Genomic DNA, 21,605 nt, shown 5'->3' with positions numbered 1-21,605 from the left:
CTCTCATTTAATTTTCAGCATTCCAGAGTATCATCATTTATTTAATATTTATTTAACATGTGAATGAGAAATGGGACGAAATATGATTTTCTGTTGGTGGAATTTGTCACGTATAGAGACCAGGGGGCTTTGTTTTCTTTGGCATGAACAGCTGAGGTTTTCTGCTGTCCCATAGACCCCCCCAGTCCTAGCGAGAGTGTACCGCCATAAGGCCCTGGTCTGCTGTCCCATAGACCCCCCCAGTCCTAGCGCAGAAGTGTAACCACGCCTAAGGCCTTGGGGTCTGCTGTCCCATAGACCCCCCCCAGTCCTAGCGAGAGTGTACCGCCATAAGGCCCTGGTCTGCTGTCCCATAGACTCCCCCAGTCCTAGCGAGAGTGTACCGCCATAAGGCCCTGGTCTGCTGTCCCATAGACCCCCCCAGTCCTAGCGAGAGTGTACCGCCATAAGGCCCTGGTCTGCTGTCCCATAGACCCCCCCAGTCCTAGCGAGAGTGTACCGCCATAAGGCCCTGGTCTGCTGTCCCATAGACCCCCCCAGTCCTAGCGAGAGTGTACCGCCATAAGGCCCGCGGCCCAACGCTGGGCCGCCACCCTCACGCTCTGGCAAACCTGCTTTCCCAAACGCCTTCGACCGCGTTCAGCTCGTGAGCTAATGACTGTTCATGGAGCTCTCTGTGAATACAGGTTCAGCGGGATTCGTGATTCTTTATCACGCGTTCAGCCCATTTCCAATTGCGAGCCTAGCTCAGCCTAGCTGGAAACAGGTTGAGCTAGGCTAGCTGGAAACAGCTCTCTACACTGAGTGCTGTTTCCATCGGATGAGTTTTATTATCCTTGGTGTGTTCGTTTTGTGTTCGTTTTTCAGCTACTCACATTTCAGGGTTTTTGGTTTTCAGTTTCCTCGTGCTTTGTGACAAAGAGTGGAGACGTTCACATCTGTGGGCTGATGCGAGTGTTGCAATGAGATACATCGAGGTATGCTGATATACTCATTTGTTTTGAATCGATCAATTGTGATGGGTTTAATTTTGATACAGAATAAATAATTATGCAGACGTAACCATTATGTTTGTTATTACCATAAACGGCATACAACCACATTCAAAAACACGTTGAAGCGATTCTTGTTATGAACATATCTGTTGTACTTTCTATGACACGAATGTTATTTGTGTGACAAATCACTTGGTGTGACTTTCTTTGCTGCACGCCGTGCGTCTCAGGAAAGCTCCGGAAGGGTCCGGGCAGTCAACATGGTTGAAATTGGGGGCTGCGGTTGTCTGTAGAAAGCCATCGGTAACTCCTGAGTCCCGGATTCTCCGGGTTCCACCCATGAAATCCAAAATTGGAGCTGAAGGACCAGATCCATCCTACGAGAACTTTGGTTGTTCCAATAGAGGCTGGAATTTAGCATTTCCTGCCTGTTATTTGGTGTCTGTTACTTCCTCATGGGAGGCGGTGAGGTCGCCATGGAGGCGCGGGCAGGTGCGGGCGCGATGTGGTGCGATTGTGGCTAATCTTTGCCCAAACGGTCGCTCTTAACCCCTGACCCTCCGACAGCCCCGCTCTAAGCTGCCTGCTCTTCCCCACCCCTGGGGTAGGGGCCGCATTTTTGAGATTCGAAGCCTCCTCTCCCCTGCTCTCTCTCTCTTTTCTCGGTGACAAAGATAAACATTTTTCATGGCTGCCCCTTGATGTGCTCGGAGAGGAAGTGTGACAGCGGCGTTCCGTAGCCCCATCGCTAATGATTTTTGAGCAGCCCCCAACCGAGCCCTAAATGTCTGCAATATCTATAAACAACTCTATACTGTCCAATTAGGCAGACAGAGACGTAGAGCGCTGTCAGGCAGATTTGCATGGCTAAGCACCTGAGATCAGAGGGATGATGCGAGGGGGTGGGGTGGCGGCGGTGGCGGTGGCGGTGGTTGGTGGGGGGCCGTGGGGGTTCGGTGTCCGCAGGAAAGGCGGATTTGCAGAACGGATGGCTTTCATTACGGAATTACGGCTTCGCCCACACCTTCCCAATTACTGCCAGGATTAATTGATTATCTCGCCTTCCCCCCCCCTAATAAAAAGCGCGGCTCTCCTGGCGATCCCTCTCCCCCCCCCCGCTGCCCCCCTCGTCTTCTCCACCCACCCCAAGCCCCTGCCCCCCCGCCCCACACCACGCTCGCATCGTGGGCCATCCCCCCCCTCCCCCCCCCCGGGCGCATCGCTCACTTCCCGTGGGCCGTGTGGCGGGGCTGCGTCCCGCGGCTTTGTTTGCCTGTAAAGAGCCTTTATTGACCGGCGGAGACCGGAGCGGCCATTTACGCAGCCCCGTACGCGGGGAATAATTAGGATTTATACCCTGGCACGGCGCCTGTCCGGCAGGCCTCCTCCTCCTCCTCCTCCGGAGCCCTGTCAGCGGCGGGAGAGCTCAGCGGAGCGTGTCTCGTCTCTGAGTGCGTTTGATGTGAATGAATTATGCTTTTTCATTCATTATGGCGCTTTATTTCTGCTCACTAGCCTCCCTCCCTCCCCCCTCCCCCCCCAACCTTTGAGCTCATGGAGGGTTGCTGTGACCGTACATTAAAGTCCGGACAGAGTCCATATTTTATTGTACGCATGCTGTCACGTGCCTCATCTCTGATATGGTCGGGCTCAGATCTGGTGTGTGTGTGTATGTGTGTGTGTGTGCGCGCATATGCCCCTTGCATATATGTGAGCATGTGTATGGAGGTGTGCATGTGTGTTTATGTGGGCATGTGTGCAGTCCTGCATGTACACACACACACACACATCAAAAACAAACATATGCTTGCGCATGCATGTATGCATTTGTGTGTACGTGTGAGCATATGCCTGCCCATGCACTGTGTGTGTGTGTGTGTGTTTGTGTGTTTGTGCACGTGCACATAAGTACATGCATACTCATGTATGTGTGTGTAAGTGTGGGCAGAGCTTATCTCCCAAACAGCTGAGAATAGCTAAATTGTCCACATTGTCCTGAAACATCATATACAGTAGCTGCAGGTGTCACATTTTATTATGTCCTCTATGGCACACATTGGCACAATATATGAATGTCATTTTTGCTTAATCCATTTTCTCTAAATGTATATGACATGTAATTGACAAGTCTGTACATAATGAGAAAGTCTAAACTTGGGTCAATGTCAAATTGGATTTGGAATTACATCATTTTATCGGAATAAAGTTGCTTAATTGGAGTAGGAGTTTAATTTGCTCTAAATTGTATAGAATTATTTATTGCTGCGGAATGTACAGTTGCTTGTGCGCCATCAGAAAGCACTTCCATTGATGCTGGATGAATACCCTCAGGAAGGGAGGGCCCTCTCAGACGTCAGTTCAATTTTGCAATGCGCAGCCTTAATTTCTTTCCCATGTGCAAATATATCATTCGGAATGCAGAAATTAGCATTAGCATTCTGAAGCGTTTGCAGACTTATGCAAGCATATCCACACACACACACACACACACACAAAACAAAACAAGCCGTGGCAATATGAGGTGGCTGATTCTCATGCTGTAGAATAGATTGGCAAACATTTAACCCCTTGAAGAGTAGGGTTTTTGGAATGTTTTCCAAAATTATGAGTCAGTGTTCTAGAAAGCCATTTCTTTCAATTACCAGTAGTGATTGTTGCATCATCATTAGAACATTCAGATAAGAACATTCTACTCATGTATTTGTGATCTTACACTTTAAAGGGTAATTTCCTGTCACAGTAGGAGGAAGAGGAAGGGGAGGGAGGGGCTATTAATCTGCATTGAGGTATTTCACATCCTTCTGTCCTGTTCAGAAATCATTTTCTCGATAAAGTACAGTAGCTATATCTGCCACGTGGAAGATCTGTTGAAATGCAGGCAGAGTCACAACAACGCTTGACCTGTGGCTGGCCAGAATCATGCTTCACAGCAGGGACACTCAAATTGGGCCCAGTAGTACTGCTGGTTTTGTTCCTCTGCTCTAATCAGGAGCTGATTTAAACCTGACGCGCCAGGTGAGTGTTATTTCTGGCCAATCAGTGACGTTATTGGACTTTGGATTATCAGACGAAAGAGAAAACCAGCAGTGCTACTGACCTTGAGGGCCAGATCTGAGTATCCCTGTTTAGCACTCTCTGCTGTTTCTCTGAATGCTTTTTGCCATTTGTATTCACATACATTTTCTTCCCCCCGGTTTGGAATGCCCTTATAGTTGTTGCCAATTGCTGTGAATACCCCCTGTTTAGCACAGGCTAGCCTGAGCATCCTCCAAAATGTGCCGCGAGCTGCCAATTCACTCTATCCCGCCAAGCTGCCAGTGGTGGCGCTCTCATACAGTAATGGGGGCGAGACCGCGGCGAGCAGAACCCTCCCTTCCGAGCGTCCACACTTGCCATTGGTGCAGCTCGGGTTAGATACCGGACAGTGGGGTTCATCTCAGACATGCAGTTACACTGCGGCTCTCAGCGCTGAGAAGGGGCGCTCTTTCTGGGTGTTCCACCCCAACTGTCGCACTGAATTTGCACCTCATGCCACTGCTCCCCCAGAATGTTGGAGCTCGGCATATGATGTACGTCCTAAATTCCGATTCTGCTGCAACATACTTTTCTACATCCTTTTTATTTTATATTGTGAATGAGAGACTCAAAAATTGTATGTTGTTATGGTAATATTATTTAATGTGGTCAAATAACCGAACGCAGAAGACTGAAACTGGCTTGCTCTTGTTTATGTGTGGCTAGTAAACTTTGTGAATATCATCCGATAAGAAGCTTATTTTAATTTTCTTCTCAAATTATTCTCTATTTTTGTATGGTAGTATTTTTTCCTCTCTCATCATCATATTGTGTCTTTTCAGCTGGAAAATGGTAAAATAATCTCTAAAAGAAAATCTCTATTTTAGTCAATTTTATATCATAGGTATTCATTTTATTTTAGGCAGTCATTAACATTAAAATAAATGTTTTTTTTTTCCATATTATTATTATTATTATTATTATTATTATTATTCATAGTAGTAGCAGTAGTAGTGTAGGGAAACATTGTGTTGTTTTTAATGCATTTGTTTTGAGAGTGTATTATTTACAACCACAACACCAATAATAATAACAAGAGTAATAATAATATACTCTTGTATGGTGTTAGTGGTGGCTATATTCCATATATGTGTTTTTGTGTTGTCATACTTTCAGTGGCTTATATACAGTGTATATATATATATATATATATATATATATATATATATATATAGCTTTGTGTGTTATAGACACCCAGGCGTTTACAAGAAGTGACGTTGAGAAGCTTGTAGGAGGTTAGAGACTGCGTCAGCTTTAGAGCTGAGAGTCTGAGCCGCGGTCCAGCCATCACAGCTAATGTCCAGCCAACCGCGAGCCTCGTTTCTGAGCCGCGCGGCGCGTCCAGCGGCAGTAATGAAGTGACAGTCCGCGGGGTGATTATTCGCCGCCGCCGCGCGGTCCGGGACTTCCGCTGCGGAGGCCTGAACGCGAGCGCTCATTTCTTCCGTCCGCCTGCAATCGGCGAGAATTTGCTAAGCGAGCGCGGATGCACATTTGCATCAAGCGGAGCGATGATTTTCGCCTTTGATGCACTTTAGGTGAGGTATTCTTTGGGGAGAAATGCTCCGTTTTCGAGGAAATAAAAGATTAGCCGAGCCATTTGAAAGCGAAAGGAGCCTTCTGTTGTTCTTGCCATAAACGAATTACAGTGCTCGCGAGGGGGCGAAGAGCAACACCTTTTTTCATTGTGCGAATCTTAAAGCAACAGTAATGCCCAGACGCCTGCATTACATTTTTTTTTCATTTCAACGTCCAGCAGAAACTCTTTTTCAGGTCAGCATAGACAGACTACATTTTTACATGCAATCCATCTACAGCTGGATGCTCTACTGAAACAGTTCAGGTTAAGTGCGGTCCTTATGGGTACAATGACATTACCTCGGCTGGGATTCAAACCCACAACCCTTTTAGTTACAAGCCCTTCCCTAACCATTATTCCACACTATAGCTGTACTGTATGTAGCATTTTATTTTATTGTAATGTATCCCTCTAGGCCCACTTCTCTGTACGGAACAAAGTAATCACAATGTATTTTCTAATACAATGGTTTTAATAAAAATTTTAAATAGCATAATGCAAGAACATGATGCTTGTAATGACCGGATTCATTTTATTTTAAATGAATCAGGGGCCTGTGTCAATGTAGGAGCAGCACTGACATCATCATCCTCATCGTTATCATCATCATCATCATTATCATAATGTATGCTGTGGTTTAGAAAACAGCTTTATTTATGTATAATAGTAATGTAAATTAAGCTAATCAATTTATTTCAGGAGAAGTGCACACATTACAGTGCTTATTCTGCATTTGAATATATATAGATTTTGCAGTTGCACATTCTCCGTAGATCAGCTGTGATGGAGGCAAGCATTTATCTAGGCCATTTATATGGGAGAATGGTTGGGTGAGCAGATTCAGAATTGTGCCTGGACATTGGGAAATGCCATATACTTTCAGATTAGGGACAACCAGATTCGGGACTCATTCTGTCCACACGACAGCATGTCTTACTGCTTGGAGTCTTTCTAACCACTGGTGCAGATGGAAAACCGCCCCCTACTGGTCCACAACTACATTCTGGCTCCAACTGGTTTTCCTGAGTGGGTAGGAGAAGGTTCCAATGGTGTTTTTTTAATGTTTAGTTCACCTTAAGGTCAAAAATAATTAAGCAGGCAGTCAATAAGTAATGTAGAAAACACAAATCAATATGTTAAATGGAATTCAAATATATATATCCCAGGAATGGTTGCCGAAATCTAGTTACTGTTGAAATTGTAGCCACTGTAAACAAGGGAGGTACTGAAGGCAATCTAGCAAAAGAGAAACATCAGGTAACATAAATAATTACTTTTGCAAAGGGGGGGGGGGTGTCTCTAATTGAATTCACGCTGTTTTGTGTATAGAGGGTGACAAGAGCTAATGGGACAATTTAAAGTGCAAACGAGTCTTCACTTCCTGTTCATTAATTACAGCTAATTATATGATCACAATCCTCCTTGTTTGGGCTGTACTTATTAAACTATCTCTTGCATTTGAGTTACGAGTGTCAGGTCTAAATAGAGAGATGTGGCGTTTTGGTGGCAGGCTTGCTTGGGAACCTGTGGTGATGCATGTGGATTTGAATAAATGGCATTGATACATCACCCAGGTAGACAGGCATAGACTGGGAGTTGGGAGTTGAAGTGGGTATGTCGCTGGGCTATTGTAGCTAAATTTAGCAGTGGCATGTTCAACCCTTTGAAGTTTCAGTTTTTGTAATGTTTTTTTTTTCTACATCAGTATTCTAGAACTCCATTGTTTTTTATGTAGTGATTGTTACATCAGCATTAGAATGTTTAGTTAAGAACATTCTAATTACGTATTTGTGATGTCACACCTTAAAGGGTTAACAAAAGAAAACAGTTACTTCTTGATAACAAACCTGGGCATGGTATAGCGAGTTCATGGACTGCTGTGACCATTGTATATTATTTCAGTGTATGTTCTTGTTAGGGTTATCAATAAAGGTCAAAGAGCTTTAAATATACTCTCACAGATTAGACAGTTGCTCATGGTACTTTCCGGAAAGCTTGGACCCAGTTCCTCCTTCGGTCTTTCAATCTTAGTTGGCAGTATTTCCACAACCATGAGCATCTGGGTTTGTCTGATTTGTGGGGCTCTGTTTAAAAAAATAAAAATAAAAAAATAGATAAATAAAAAAGTCCTTGACGTTGAATGTCAGTATAATTGGTATTATGTGCTAGGATTTCCATGGGAAAAGCAGTTGGATACATAGTTTAGCAATGTTGACAGACCATCAGAGAATCTACCGCTCAGCATACTTTATAATTAGAGCACCCATAAATATGCAGATAATATCCCAATTTCACACACCCTCACACAGCAGAATTATAACACTTCCCTACAGTACTTCCATTCATCTAGGATGAATATGTTACGCCGAATCATTTTTGCCAACCAATTAATTTTGTCCAAGATCAAATTTATGCCATAATGCTTATTACCCCAGCCCTGTGTCATTATTCCAGAAATGTTTATTGCTGTATTATATGGCTGCAATTGACAAAGGGGCGATAAAGTTGTCAAGTTTTCCTTTTTTATCCAAAAAGAGGCATTATACAATTTTTTAACAGTTCTTTGTTAAAATTTATGGGTGACATCCCGTATTGCATTTACAATTGACAGGGCTTCCATCCTATGGGTTTCAAATAAATGTTGCGTTTCATCTTAGTCAAAGGAGTCTTGTATGCAATTTTCCCGGTGCCACATAAATTACTTAGTTTGATTTTTACTTACCGGAACTTATTCATTACTCATGAACCACCCACGGTGCCATCTCAGAGTGACTTACAGGAAAAATTCAGCACATTTTAATCAATGCATGTATAATTACTTAGCCCTATAGTGGTAGCAGTCTAACCAACACATAGCTTGATTTTCCATTGTACGTTGTAACACATACTTTTTTAAAATTTTTGTTAATAAATATTCATTTCCCAGCATCCCCTACACATCATAAACAAAGTCTTGGCAGTGGATCATGGGAGCTTGAGGCAAGGGAAGCATGGCAATGCTAGCACATGTTCTATCAAGAGAAATTTTTAGAGATGGGAGCATTGTATTGACGCACACATTGATCTATTGACAAAGGACAAGTATGTGCACTAGTGTAGAGGATAGATTGATAGATTTTTTTAAGATAATGACACGTAGCTAGGAAAACTGATGCATAAATACTTTTTGTTTTAAATTGGGGGCTCTGTCCACATCATCAGGAGCAGGGAGCTTTCGTGTCGAGCAGGGTAGGGTCTACTGCCTGAATTGTTCTCTCGTTTTTTTTCTGTTATCATCTGTAGAACACAATTGTATTTATTTAGTGGTGAATTTTCCCATAAAGCCCAATGATTTATTAGGAACACACAATGTCACAGCGTGGCTACCGTAACTGTAATATCACAGACGAACTACGGCTTGTTAAAGCGCTTGTTAACTGGTAACCCAAAAACCACAAAGGAAAAGAATCAGTTTGGAAGCAGCTGAATAATTTTCTGTATGAGGACATTAATCGTTAAGACATTTTATCCTGCCTTTCACGAGTCTGTAAAACTGCCCTCTTCTCTGATTTATTATGAAAATAACGCTATTTTTCTCCAGCCCTTGCTGGCCGTGCATTCGGCCGTGCGTGCGCGCACACTGCAGTGATCTGCCTCGTGCCCTCATTCTCTCAGCTGCATCGGACCGCGCGGGGGAAGGCTCACAAACTCATTGGCAGCCATTCCTTTAAAACAAAAACAAACACCGTTCCTGTGGTTTGTCAGGCCGAGCGCACTCCCAACACCGTGAGCACACTCACACCGACATTGAAAAACTCTTTATGACTAAGCCATACAGTTACAGAGGTGTGTCACGCCTGTCTGTTTATTTCGAGATGAACTCTGTAGGTTTGTAAGTTTTGTGGCTGCAGTTTTTGCGCTTGGCAGGACGCGATGGATTTCCTGTGTGAAGTACAGTCCCAGCAGGTGATTTCTGAGATAGGACTCTCAATGAAAAAGGGGTTTTGCTTGAGGACAGTAATGTGTGTGTTCCCGATAACTTCAGTGTCTCAGTGTTGCCATTTCTGTTGGCATGTAGAATGGCTGTAGCTAATTTTGAGTGACTTCCCTAATAGAAACTGCAATGCTGACACAACCAAAAGTTGAGCCGAAGAAAAGCCAAAAAAACCAGAGTAAATGCTCATCGATTCAGGTGTATATAAATGCAGTACAAGACATTTTGGCTGAGAACACCACACACTATCACAGACTACCCACATGCACTATGCCAGACCCCCCGCCCCCCACATACACACACAAATCTCTAGACACTCCCAAAACCCACAAATTCCAAACATACACTACCACAGTCTACCCGCAGAACGTTACCCCAGACTACCCCCTCTTCCCCACACACTACCACAGTCAATATCCCGCAGTGCTACTTGTCTGCCTGTCCTAATGGAGTAATGGGGCCTTCTGTAGGACAGAGGAGGGGAGCATGCTTAGTGTTTGCTACTTTACCCAGCAAAGCCTCAAGGGGGGGGGGGGGGATTGCGCTAACCAAATTGCATCACCACAACTTTGCATGTTTAATTTCCTGTATTTGAAGTCAGGCCCGCCCCCTGGGGGAGGGGAGAGCAGACTGGGGGGTAGGGGGTCGATGTGAAGGAAGGGTTAGTCCCTGACGCAACCGAGCTTGTGGATTACAGCTCATGTAATGTCTGTCTCTGTTAGCGTTTGCAACATGGATGAGAATTGTAGTCGCCCACCCCTGCCCAGTCACGCTCATCACACACTGAAATTAGGAGGGGGGGGGGGGGAGGTGTGCGGTGTGACCTACCCTCCGAAAAAACAATTACTGCAGAGCAGTGCGGGTCTCATTTCAACGGTTGTTTTGCCGCTCTCTTCCAAGTCTTTTCAGCAATCAAGGGTTAATTTCACACCTCAGTGAATCGCCTGTTTTAATCTCTATTCGGAGTAATTAAATCTGTCTAATAAAGTGAGTGCTTTTGTCTTTGTTCTCGTTCCTACTCTTCCCTTTTTCATTGTCTTACACCCTTCACATTTCATCTTCTGAACTACACAGCATCCCACCCCGTTTGACAGCCAGAATCTATCCCTAAAATTAAAACATTCCTGACCCATCTGAGATGACAAGACGGTGAGAGAGAGAGGTAGAGCTAGAGAGGGAAAGAGGGGGAGAGAGAGAGAGAGAGGGGAAGAAAGACTAAAGGAGGAAGAGAGAGCAAAGGAGATGAGTGAAAAAGAGAGAGAGAAAGAAAGGAGAGTAGGAGGTAGCGAACAGAGATAGCAAAACAGACAGCACAAGCGAGTTGGAGAGAGGGGAAGGAGAGAGCCAAAAGGCAGGAAGGAAGGGAGGGAGAGAGAGAGAGAGAGAGAAAGAAAGACAGAGCGGTTAGAGCAAAATAGAGAGAGAAGGAAAGAAAAAAATGTGCTCCGAGCTCACTCTGCGTGCAAAAGGAAGCTTGCACATTCTTCTTTTTTTATTTCAGAAGAATAGAATGTGGAAGATTTTGACCCTGTCAATCAGACCCCGTGACAAGTTTAATCACGGCGCGCCCCCCGCAAAATCATGGCTAAATAGGAATGCAAATAATGGAGCACCAGGGCCTCTTATAAATGCTAATCAAGAGGACTAATCAACTGACAGGTCCACTGATCTCGCTCCTTCAAGGAGTCACTCAAACTTAGTTTCTCCCCCCCCCCCCATCCACCCCCACCCTGCTCGCCTTTTATGACCGCAGAAAGAAAAAAGAAAGGGGAGGGCAAGGAGAGGCTGGAAAATTTACACTCTCAGCCCCCCCCCCCCCCTCGCCCTTCCCCACCTTCTCCGCTGTAGTACATTTCATTGAAGTCTCTCTCCGAGTTTGATTTATTTACACGGATGCAACGTGTCAATTATGACGGCTTTGATGTTCAAGAGTATTTGCTTTTCTGCTCTTCCCTCTTGCGAGCTGGAGAAGAAAGGTTATTTGCGGCCCCCGGAAAGGGTATCTGATAGAGTTTCCTCTTCCCTTTCTCGAGATCCACCGGAGCTGCCGCCTGTTTCCAACCCATGTAAATGAAGGCTTGCCAATCTCCTGTTCTGTGATCCGGCACAAAAGCAGGAGGCTCTGTAAAGACTTTGAAATGTTGATTTAGCTGGAGGTTGGAGGAAGGGAAGTTCCCGGCACCTTTAAAAAATACAATTGATCTAAGTTTTATGTGCGCTTCAAAGTTGTGAAGGTTGCCTTCTTCTACCCAATTGTCTTAGATGTCATAGCTAAATGTGAAATTCCTTTCTGTCAAAAGCAAGGCGTGGCTGATTTTGAAAGTCCACCACGTCGCACAGAAAGGAGACACAATCCAACTGTCCCTTCAGGCCACCGGTTTGGGTTTTGGCTATTGGTATTGTTCAAACGAAGAACACATACATTTTCTTCTTATTTTTTCATTGTCTCTTAATGGGGAGGCAGGGCCAACTCACAGGAGCTATATATCAGGATTTGCATACTGGAATCTCCATTGCTGCTTAGGAACCGGGCGGAATTCATTTTCTTTCCGGAATGTGCTATAGCTGTCCGGCAGCAATACCACTCTGTTGATTCATGAACGTGAACTATATCTCTTCTGTGTGATATTAATTGAGAGGTGAGGACTATTAATCCTGTGGGCCTGTGCAGGAGTCTGCCTGCCTGCTGTGTGTTTTTGGGAAGCTGCGACCGTGGCTCCCCTGCTTTAGGGTCCCATTTAAAGGACGGTTTCTTCCAAATCGAGTAATTTGATCTAAAAACAAAAATGGGTTTGTTGGGCTCGTAAGATCGGAGGCTTGAAACAACTAATGCATTTCTGGGCAATCCCCTCGTGGTCGGAATATTGCATTTGAATTAGGCTTTCAGTGTTTTAATATGACAGCCAATATTTCCCAAGCTAAACAACCAAATATCCACACAATGCTCACCACATTATTATTATTATTATTATTATTATTATTATTATTATTATTATGTTTTTCATAAGTTTAGCACTGTTCTGTAAGGCTTCCTTTAAGAATGAAACAAAGAAATAAATCACTTTTAAATCGTTTTTTTTTTTAAGCTTCAATCTGTTTGTGTCTAAATCTTGGTGTTTGGAACAATATTAAGAGCATCATTAGCTTGGCCCTTATGGCTTGTATAGCTGTCATAAATGAGGAGGATGTGTCACATCACACGTTCTGGCCCACTAAAGCTGTGTTTTTTTTCAGGAGGTACTGTGTGGGAGCTGTTGGTTCTCATCACAGGAGCCCATTATTGGAAATAACTAAAAACTCTGACTCTTGTTCCTTAATAATATTCATAATAGCATCAGCCACAACAGAAGTTGAAGAGGAGTAGTACTAGTCGTCGTCGGCATAATAATAATAATAATAATAATGTTTTGTAAACCCAAGGAGACTTAAGTCACCTGAAAAGAACAACATGATAAACAAGTATTTAAAACAGTAAAATGCCATTAAATTAGCATTCAAAATGTACATTTTACCTTTACCCGTACGTACCATCACCCTTTCCAGCTAACTGTGCTCAGCAGGATAAGGGATCTTGAGACTAGCCTGTAGCTGCTATAGCCCTGGTTCTTAACTTTAAACATAGCTTTGGTCAGTTTCAATGTCTGAAGTTGAGGTTAGACAGACAATACACCTGGGTCACTGTAATGGTGCAGGTGTTTACAGACGCCCCCCAGCCCCACCAAACCCCAATGTTTCCCTGTCTTCCTCCCAGTTAAATACCAAAGCAGGCTTGGACCTGAACTTCCAGGCCAAGACATCTGCATTAATCTCAAATTCAAATGTATGTTGGGCCTGGGGAGCGCAAATTCAAAGTCCTCCACTCGTCTCACGCGGCCCAATCCTACCCCCACCTCCAAATCTCCTCTTACAGCTGCCTAAACAATCTCAGGCTATATCATTCAATTATCATGCTTAGGAGGCCTTCTTCAAAGGGGGTGCATCTCAGTGCTGTAATTAGTCATGATTTCATTTGATTCAGCTTGTCAGTCAGAATAAGGGAATTACTGCAGGTTAGACAGAATCCAACATCCCGGGAACCATCAGTGGCGAAGCCCTTTTTTTCTGCATGCAAATTGTGGTTTGCAGCCCGGTCCCCGGGGACCGCGAGAATGCTCACCGGTTCCTCGATTTTCACAATCGATGCATATCACCGCCAACTCAGCCGGCTGAGGGAGTCGGTTTAAGTGAGGATTTCAGGTAGTTACACATGCGGTCGGATGTCTTTCCTGCTTAGGATGACCACGGACTATGTTGCTATGCAGCTAAATTCTACTGACCCTGTTTTCTTTTACCTGATTTATCCCGTCCCAGAGGGCATCCGCGCCTCCGGTAGACTCATTCTTGTGTCGTATGTTGGGGGAGAAGCAACATAAATTCATATACGTAATTATTTGTCCTTTCTGCCCCTTTACGGGATATTCAGGCTCTGTTCCTAATAGGATTATGCATAAAAGTGAGAACTTTGAATAATGCATGATGGTAATTCACCCAATTAATATGTATTATTTTAAATTCAAATTAAATTAATAACATGCATCCCTTCTTATGCTGGTGTACTGTTTGTGTTGCGGCTGAAGTTCGAAGCATACTACCACAGGTCAGGAAGCCAACGCACTGCAGTCTGAAGTGTAAAGAGCAGTGTCCAAGTGAAATATTTCATTGGTGTTCTCACATTTTCATTGGTCCCCATTGCTATGTTTTATTGTCATTGAGGAGTAAGTAACCATTCTCTCAAAGGCGGAAAACTGTGGAAAGCCAACAATTGAACCTTTGACCCCTAAGTGGTGAACCAGCCAATACCTGTCTTATTAAAACTTGTGAATTGGTAAGGGAAATTAAAAATTGGGCTTTCAAAGTGAGCAAGGGTTCAATACACCCAGAGCAAGAGTGTAACATGCAAAATATCTCCAGTTTTTTTATATATTTCTTTTTTTTTCATGGTTTTGCAATACTGGCTGAATTTATTTTCTATTTATCAAACAGGGAATTAGGAAGCGAGAAGCTTACTGTGCTTTTGTTTGTATTGTACAGTGTGGGCTGTTTATTCTAAAATCTCCCCAGATGTAGAACATTTGAACAAACTATTCCCCTAACATAAAGCTCATTAAAGCTTTCGCCCAAACGTCTTTTTGAAGTGTTTTTTTATACCCCATTTTCTCCATAATATAATCCACTAGGTTAATCATTACTTTGTCGCCAGGGAAACAGCACAAGCTGCTGTGTCAGAGTGATATTAGAAGTGGAGAAATGCTGAACTAAGGAAAGGACACTTTTCCTTTCTGTGACAAAAGAAAACTCAGGGAAAGCTTGGTTGGCCTCACCAACTTTTGTTGTTTGTTTTTTTCGCTAATCTGTTTATTTGGAGTGCCGTTGGCTGTGCTTTACCCGTTCCCTGGGGTCAATGTCCAAATTCTTTTTGGCCTTCTCAATGCAAATTAAATGGTATACTATGCAAATCAATGGTAAATTACTATTTTAAAACTGCTTTAAGAAGAGCTAGCTCTTTGAATTTTTCCTTTCACTCGTGGATTAGAGACAGCCTATTTCAGGTTTACTGTGCAATGAAATGCAGTCGTTTCTGCTCTTCTCGGAGCAAGCGTTCAGTGTAGTCAGTGAATAGATTTATGTCCTCAGTAACTTTATGTGTAGTGCACAAATAACAGTTCAATTTTGGACTGCTATTATTACACATTATTTTAGTATGAACTTTCAGAGGTTTTCTGTTGAAAAAAATAAACATATCCAAAAAGGTTAAATCAGTCTTCTGAGTGGGGAAAGAACAAAGACACACGTGAATATACCTGCAGAATTTAAATTGAAAAGGTCATGCATTTTCAGAGAAACACTTGTTTTTGGATTTGTAGTATCTCTTACTTGCCGAAGTAAAAAAGGCTCTGAGCGTAGACTTCAAACTTCAGCCGAACTCAAAATGAAATAAATAAACAGGATCCCCCATTGCCTGCAATCTCTGTTCGTTTCCAGGACGACGCTGTAAGAATGTGGGCAGGCTGCGGGCGAGAGACCGCACTTAAACGCCTTAGAGTCCCCGGCCCTCGCGTGGAGATTACATTTCATTGTAGCTCCCATTTTAAAAAGTCTGTTTTAGTTGGGATTTTTAACACGCTCCCTAGAGTACAACTGTGCAGCAGGAATGGAGCAATTCCCAGTGTCACTACAGCATTGGCTGGAGCAGCAAGTCTAAGAGCCTCGCATTCCATCTCCGAGTGTACCATTTGGTTAAACTCTCCTTAATGTCTCTCCCTATCAATTTTATATGAAGTACCTGGTTATAGCCACTTGAGATTCATCAAATGCAATTTTTTCCTGTGCCATTTTTCTGTCTTTTCAGATCCAATTTTTGTACACAGGGGCTGTTGAAATGTATTTTGTTCCATAAAAATTCTGTTCCCTCAGCCAAATTGCAGCAGGAGTTTAAGGACGTGGCTGCTTGTTTGGTTTCCGCACCAGAACTCTGGGTATGAAACTTTGCGCATCGCAAAGTTCCTTTATTCATAGACGTTGGACCGGGTTGAAATATTGAGCTTTTACACATCTACCAGGGTGCACTTTTCTTACAGAAAACTCTTAATCACCGTTGTACATAAGGCCAGTGATTAGGAAGAGAAAATTTTCCCAAATCGTTTAAACTCAATCTATAATTTTTTATATATTGACTTAGTTTCACAGTGTTGACTGAGAAAAAGAAAGGCACAATGTTGTGTTTTTCCTTGCTCAACGTTCAGGACAAAGCGTGTCAGCGTTTGTCTGAGCCCGGCCTCAGCGCGGTCAAACCTGGCCAGGATGCTTCTGGCCCTCACGGCGCCGGACAGCACAGCCTGCTGGGATAGCGGACGGAGGCGTCGGAGGAGGGTAAAGACTTTCCTGTCAGTGCGGAGGAGCGAGAGGAGTGGAGGCACCTGCCTGGGAGAGAAGGAGGGAGGGAGGGAGGGGGTTGAAGGGGGGGGGGGGGGGAGTTAATGGGGGCGCTCCGGCCGTCACCCCCCGAGCGCGGGATCAACCGGAGGAGCCGAGCGACCGCGGAGCCGGCCGTCACCGGGGGCGTCAACACGGGCCGGCGGATTGACGGGCGGCCCGCTAATGATGCCCCGGCCTGGCAGCCGGCGGCCGCCGCTTGATCAGGGGCTCCAGGAGCACATCCCGCCGTCGAATCCCCTTACCCGGCCGTCAGAAGTCGCCTTCAAAAAAAAGAAAGAAAGGAAGGAAGGAGGGAAAGGCCCGGCCCCCGTGCGCCTGTCTGCGGCTTCCTCCGTCACCTGCCTGACGGTCTGTCCGTCTGTCAGCTCGTCTGTGGCTCGGGTCTGAGAGCTCGGCCAGGTAGGACAGACGCGCTCCCCTCTGTCCGCGCTGACCCGAGCCGTCTCCAGCCTCCCGCTGCTTATTTTCTGGTCATTTTGACCGCAGTTGTGTTGGGGTGTCATTTTCGCCGCAGTTAGATGATGCATTTTCACTCCGTTCTTCAACGCTCTGGCTCAAGGCCTATGAGTTACATTTCCTTTCCACAACAGTCACCTCGTCTGTCCATTGTAGTAGAATTCCGGCAGCAAGGCCAGTCGTTTTTGCTAATAGACCTCTGCGCTTGATTGGTGCAGACCTTTAGCACTCAACTGTTGTAGGACTGCTCTCCAGAAAGTCTCAGACTGGTTTGGACTTGTTGTATGAGATGCTGTATTACTTCAGCCCTTTGTCAAACCAAGATAGCCACTGTTATGCTAGCACGTGCCCAAAATTAACAGAAAAACGATTTCACAGCTGCGACAGCACATACAGGAATACACGTCTTGGCGGACACATCTGCGACTGCATGGTCATGGAAGGCGAGCGTGTGCTCTCCTCCATCAGAGATCCCCCCGATGCCACTGCAATACCCCAGACAGGGACCTCTCCTCTCACCCAGGGCCCGCCCTGCGCTCAGGACCGGGCGGGGTCCGAGGGATGCATTCGGCGCTCGCTAAGAGGAGCAGGAGCCGGAGGCGGGGTGGGCGCGGGGGGCGAGACTGACACACGGTATTTATAGCACGCAGATAACATGGGCAAAGCTGACGGGCTATCTAATGATGTGTCTTAGAGTGGCACTGACGCGGGCACGGCAGACCTCTGTAAGCGGGGCCTGCCGTCCTCGGCTGACACCGGGATAATAGCGCGCCGCCCGGCCCATTGTCCGCCAACTCTACGCCGTGGCATTTGGAGCTCGCCAGCTCCTTACCTCCCCCCCCCCTTCTCCAACCACACCTGATGAATGACCTGCGCTCTGCAGAGCCGCCATTGTCTTCCGCCCGTACCGTACCGTACCGTACCCGCTAAGAACCGCAGGCGCCGTCCTGCTCGGTTCACTGATGGTCTTAACTGTGGGACGAAGGAGCCGCCATTTTCCTGCAGATGTGACCCAGAACAGCTCTCTGGAGGTGGGCTCAGGGATGGACAGCATCGTCGAATACGTGTTTGACGTATGCTTTTGCATGCGTGTAATTCACATGTTCTCTTGCATTCTCAGTTACTCTGGATAAGAGTGTCTTCTAATAGAAAGTGACGTAATATGTGATATGGTCTGGTTACCCCTAACTTTTGGGTTTATACCATTGTGCCTTCTTCAAAAGACCTGCACCTACAGCAAGCTCCACACTATTACAGACAAAGACATTTTTTTCTTGATTTGGGTCTGTACTTTGGAATTTTAGATTTATAATCAAGAAATTAACATGTGGTTATTGTGCAGATCCTCAGCTTTTATGGAAAAGTATTTTGATTCATTTTGGTTTTACCATAGATATTACAGGACTTTTTATGCATATACAAATGACTTCTGATGAGTCAGGTGTGTTCAATTGCTTCATTAGTGCAGGTATAAGAGAGCTTTGTCTAATCTTGATTCTAAGCTTTTGATTGCCTCTAGTCTTTTATTGGTGTTTGTCAATATGCTGTGCCAATAAAAGTCAATGAAGCTATTCTGAGGCTCAGACATAAGAAAAAAAAAAACAGACGTAAGCCGAACCTTAGGCTAACCAAAATCAACTGTTTGTAACATTATTAAGAAGAAAGAGAGCACTGGTGAGCTCAGTAATAACAAAGGGCCTGGTAGGCCAAGGAAGCCCTCTACAGTTGGTGGCTAAAGAATTTTCGCCATAATGAAGAAAAACCCTGGAACACCTCTCTGAGATCAGAAACAGATCATGTATGGCTGGACGGCACTCCCACCTACAGCAAGACAATCCCAAACGTACTGCTAAAGCAACAAAGGAGTTTTTGAAAGCCAAAATCCGGAAAATTCTTTACTGACCAAGTTGTTCACCCAATCTGAATCCAAATGAACATGCACTTCATATGCTGAAGAGAAAACTTGGCAACTAGCCCCTGAACCAATCAGGGGCTGAAGATGGCTGCAGTACAGTCCTGGCAGAGCACCACCATATAACATAGTCAGCACCTGGTAATGTCTATGGGTCACAGACTTCAAGCAGTCATTGCATGCAACGGATATGTGACAAAGTACTAAAAATGACTAATTTCATTTGCATAAATTTATGTCTCCAACATTATAGTGCCCTAAAATGGGGGGGGGGGGGGCTGTGTATAAAAAGTGCTCTAATTTCTACATGGTCAAACCACAGAGTATAGAAGTACCCTTAAATAAAAGCTGAGATTTTGCGCTTTAACCACACGTGAATTGTTTGATTACTAATCTAAAATTGTGGATTACAGAGCCAAATCAAGAAAAAATACATCTTCGTCTCAAACATTATAGAGCTCGCTGTATAACGTTGGATTGTAGTTCGTAGATGCATTCATTTTGGAAGTTAGCTTGTATTTTAGCTTAAAAAGTTTCCAATAGCAAATCAGGGCAGATATGCCATGCATATTTGAAGATCCACCACACATGTATTAATGTGAAAATATTATATGCCATACTTTTAGAAGGTTATTTTAAAGGTTTACTGTAAATTGATCCCTGGCTTTAGGGAAGTTGCCTGCATTTCCGCTGTTGGCTGTGAATTAGTCATTAAACCCTGGCGCTGGAGAAGCGGGGCGAGGCCGTCCTTTGTCTGCAGGTAGCGGCCAGCACCGGGGATACCGGCGACAACATGGCCGTTCCGCCTCAGGAGAGGAGCCCCCCCCTCGCATCAAAACCAGTAACGGCCCGGCCGCTGTGACCGGGTCACGTTGTGTTCGTGAGGCTCGGCCCGGCCGCTGTGACCGGGTCACGTTGTGTTCGTGAGGCTCGGCCCGGCCGCTGTGACCGGGTCACGTGTGTTCGTGAGGCTCGGCCCGACCGCTGTGACCGGGTCACGTTGTGTTCGTGAGCCTCGGCCCGGTTTTTCACTCGAAGCCCCTCCCCGTGCGGGCGTCCGGCCGCGCCGGGGGACGTTGTGACCCGCCGTCAGTAACCGCCGTTATCTTGCAGCTTCAGCTCGTTGGCGTTTTTTTCCCATGCACACTGTAGGATATACCGTAGAATGTTTTGTTTGCAGAAAACCTGCACGGGAATCATAATCCTCTGTGAACATTATCTCATTTTTTATTCCTTTTTCTTTATCTGGGAAATGGGATTCCATTCCCAGTTCTCCAAAAAAGGGAAAAAAAGAGAAAAAGACTGAGAACAATTTTCTTAAACCCCAATCCACAACCCCCCCCCACGCCCCTCCCGGCTTCCCCCCCTCCCACCCCATCCCATTCCCCAAATCCTGCAGGCAACAGGACGTTCTTGTACATTAAATAAGAACTGTCACCCTAGGCAACCTGCAGCAATGAAGCATTTATTCTGCCTCACATTTCCTGGCACTTAGAATTATTCCTTTCATGCCTGATAACCAAATTACAATATGGCAGGTCTCCCCGGAGCCGCGGGATTGTTAGTGCCAGCTCACAACATACTTTCAACTGATGTGGCATTTCATGTACAGCTGCCAATCAACTAGCGGATGGTGGGGCGGCAGGGGTGGGGGGACCGGCGGAGGGTTTTTGGGGGGGGTGGGGTGGGGTGAGGGGGAATGCAAATGAGGGTGGGCCCGACGGTGTTCAATTACCGCACAGCGCTCTGCATAATCCCCCTTCCCTCCCGGTGACAGACAGCTGCGGCTTTCATACGCTTCCCTCCTTTTTTATCACCTTCATTTTGACTAAGAGCAGGATTGGGGGAAAAAGGATGAACAGAAAAAGAAAGAAAAGGCGAGGAACTTAATGGTAAAAAAAAAAAAAAAAATTACGTTAAATAATTTGGCCTTCCCTTTCTTTTGACCGGCAAAGACGTCTCCCCCCTTGTGCAATGTCATCTCGTTATTTTTTTTGCTGGGGGGTGGGGGGAGGGGGGGTTGGGCCTGAGAGGCATGGGTCGGCAGTGTAGGTCGGCACGGATACAATGGTTCACTCCATAATATGACCCCCCCCCCCCCCTTTCCTTTCAAAATTCTCTGGGTGGTTGCCTTGGTGAACTTGACACCTTCTGTATGTCATTTAGCTGTCATTCCCGGCTGCTCTCCAGTTATTGTATTTTTCTGTGTATTTAAGTACTATCAGAGTGATTACATTTCACTTCTATTTCCTTTTAAGAATCTCTATGGAAATAAGAGGATTGATTCGCTGATTGATTCTGCGCTACATTAATAACATGTAGTTTTGGATTGCTAATTACAGGGCCTTCGGTACAATAGGGTGGTGCTCTTTCACTCACCCTGAATGGTACCACAGTGTCATCCTCTGTATCTGCTAGGAATCTCTAAGCGATGCTGGTCAACAAACTGTCCCTCCCCCTGAGAACTTCACAGCCATGTGCATCTCCCTCCACTGGCTTCCTATATCAGCTCACATCAAATTCAGAACCTTGGCGCTAGCCTATCAGGCAGCTAAAGCTCCAGTAAAGCTTCAATGGCTCATCACGTACCATCACAGACACGTTTGCTAGGTTAACATTAAACTTCTTGGTAATAAATGG

Source organism: Anguilla rostrata, chromosome 11 (genome assembly GCF_018555375.3).
Source record: "Anguilla rostrata isolate EN2019 chromosome 11, ASM1855537v3, whole genome shotgun sequence".
NCBI classification, from domain to species: domain Eukaryota; kingdom Metazoa; phylum Chordata; class Actinopteri; order Anguilliformes; family Anguillidae; genus Anguilla; species Anguilla rostrata.
Note: the sequence above shows the minus strand (reverse complement) of the source record.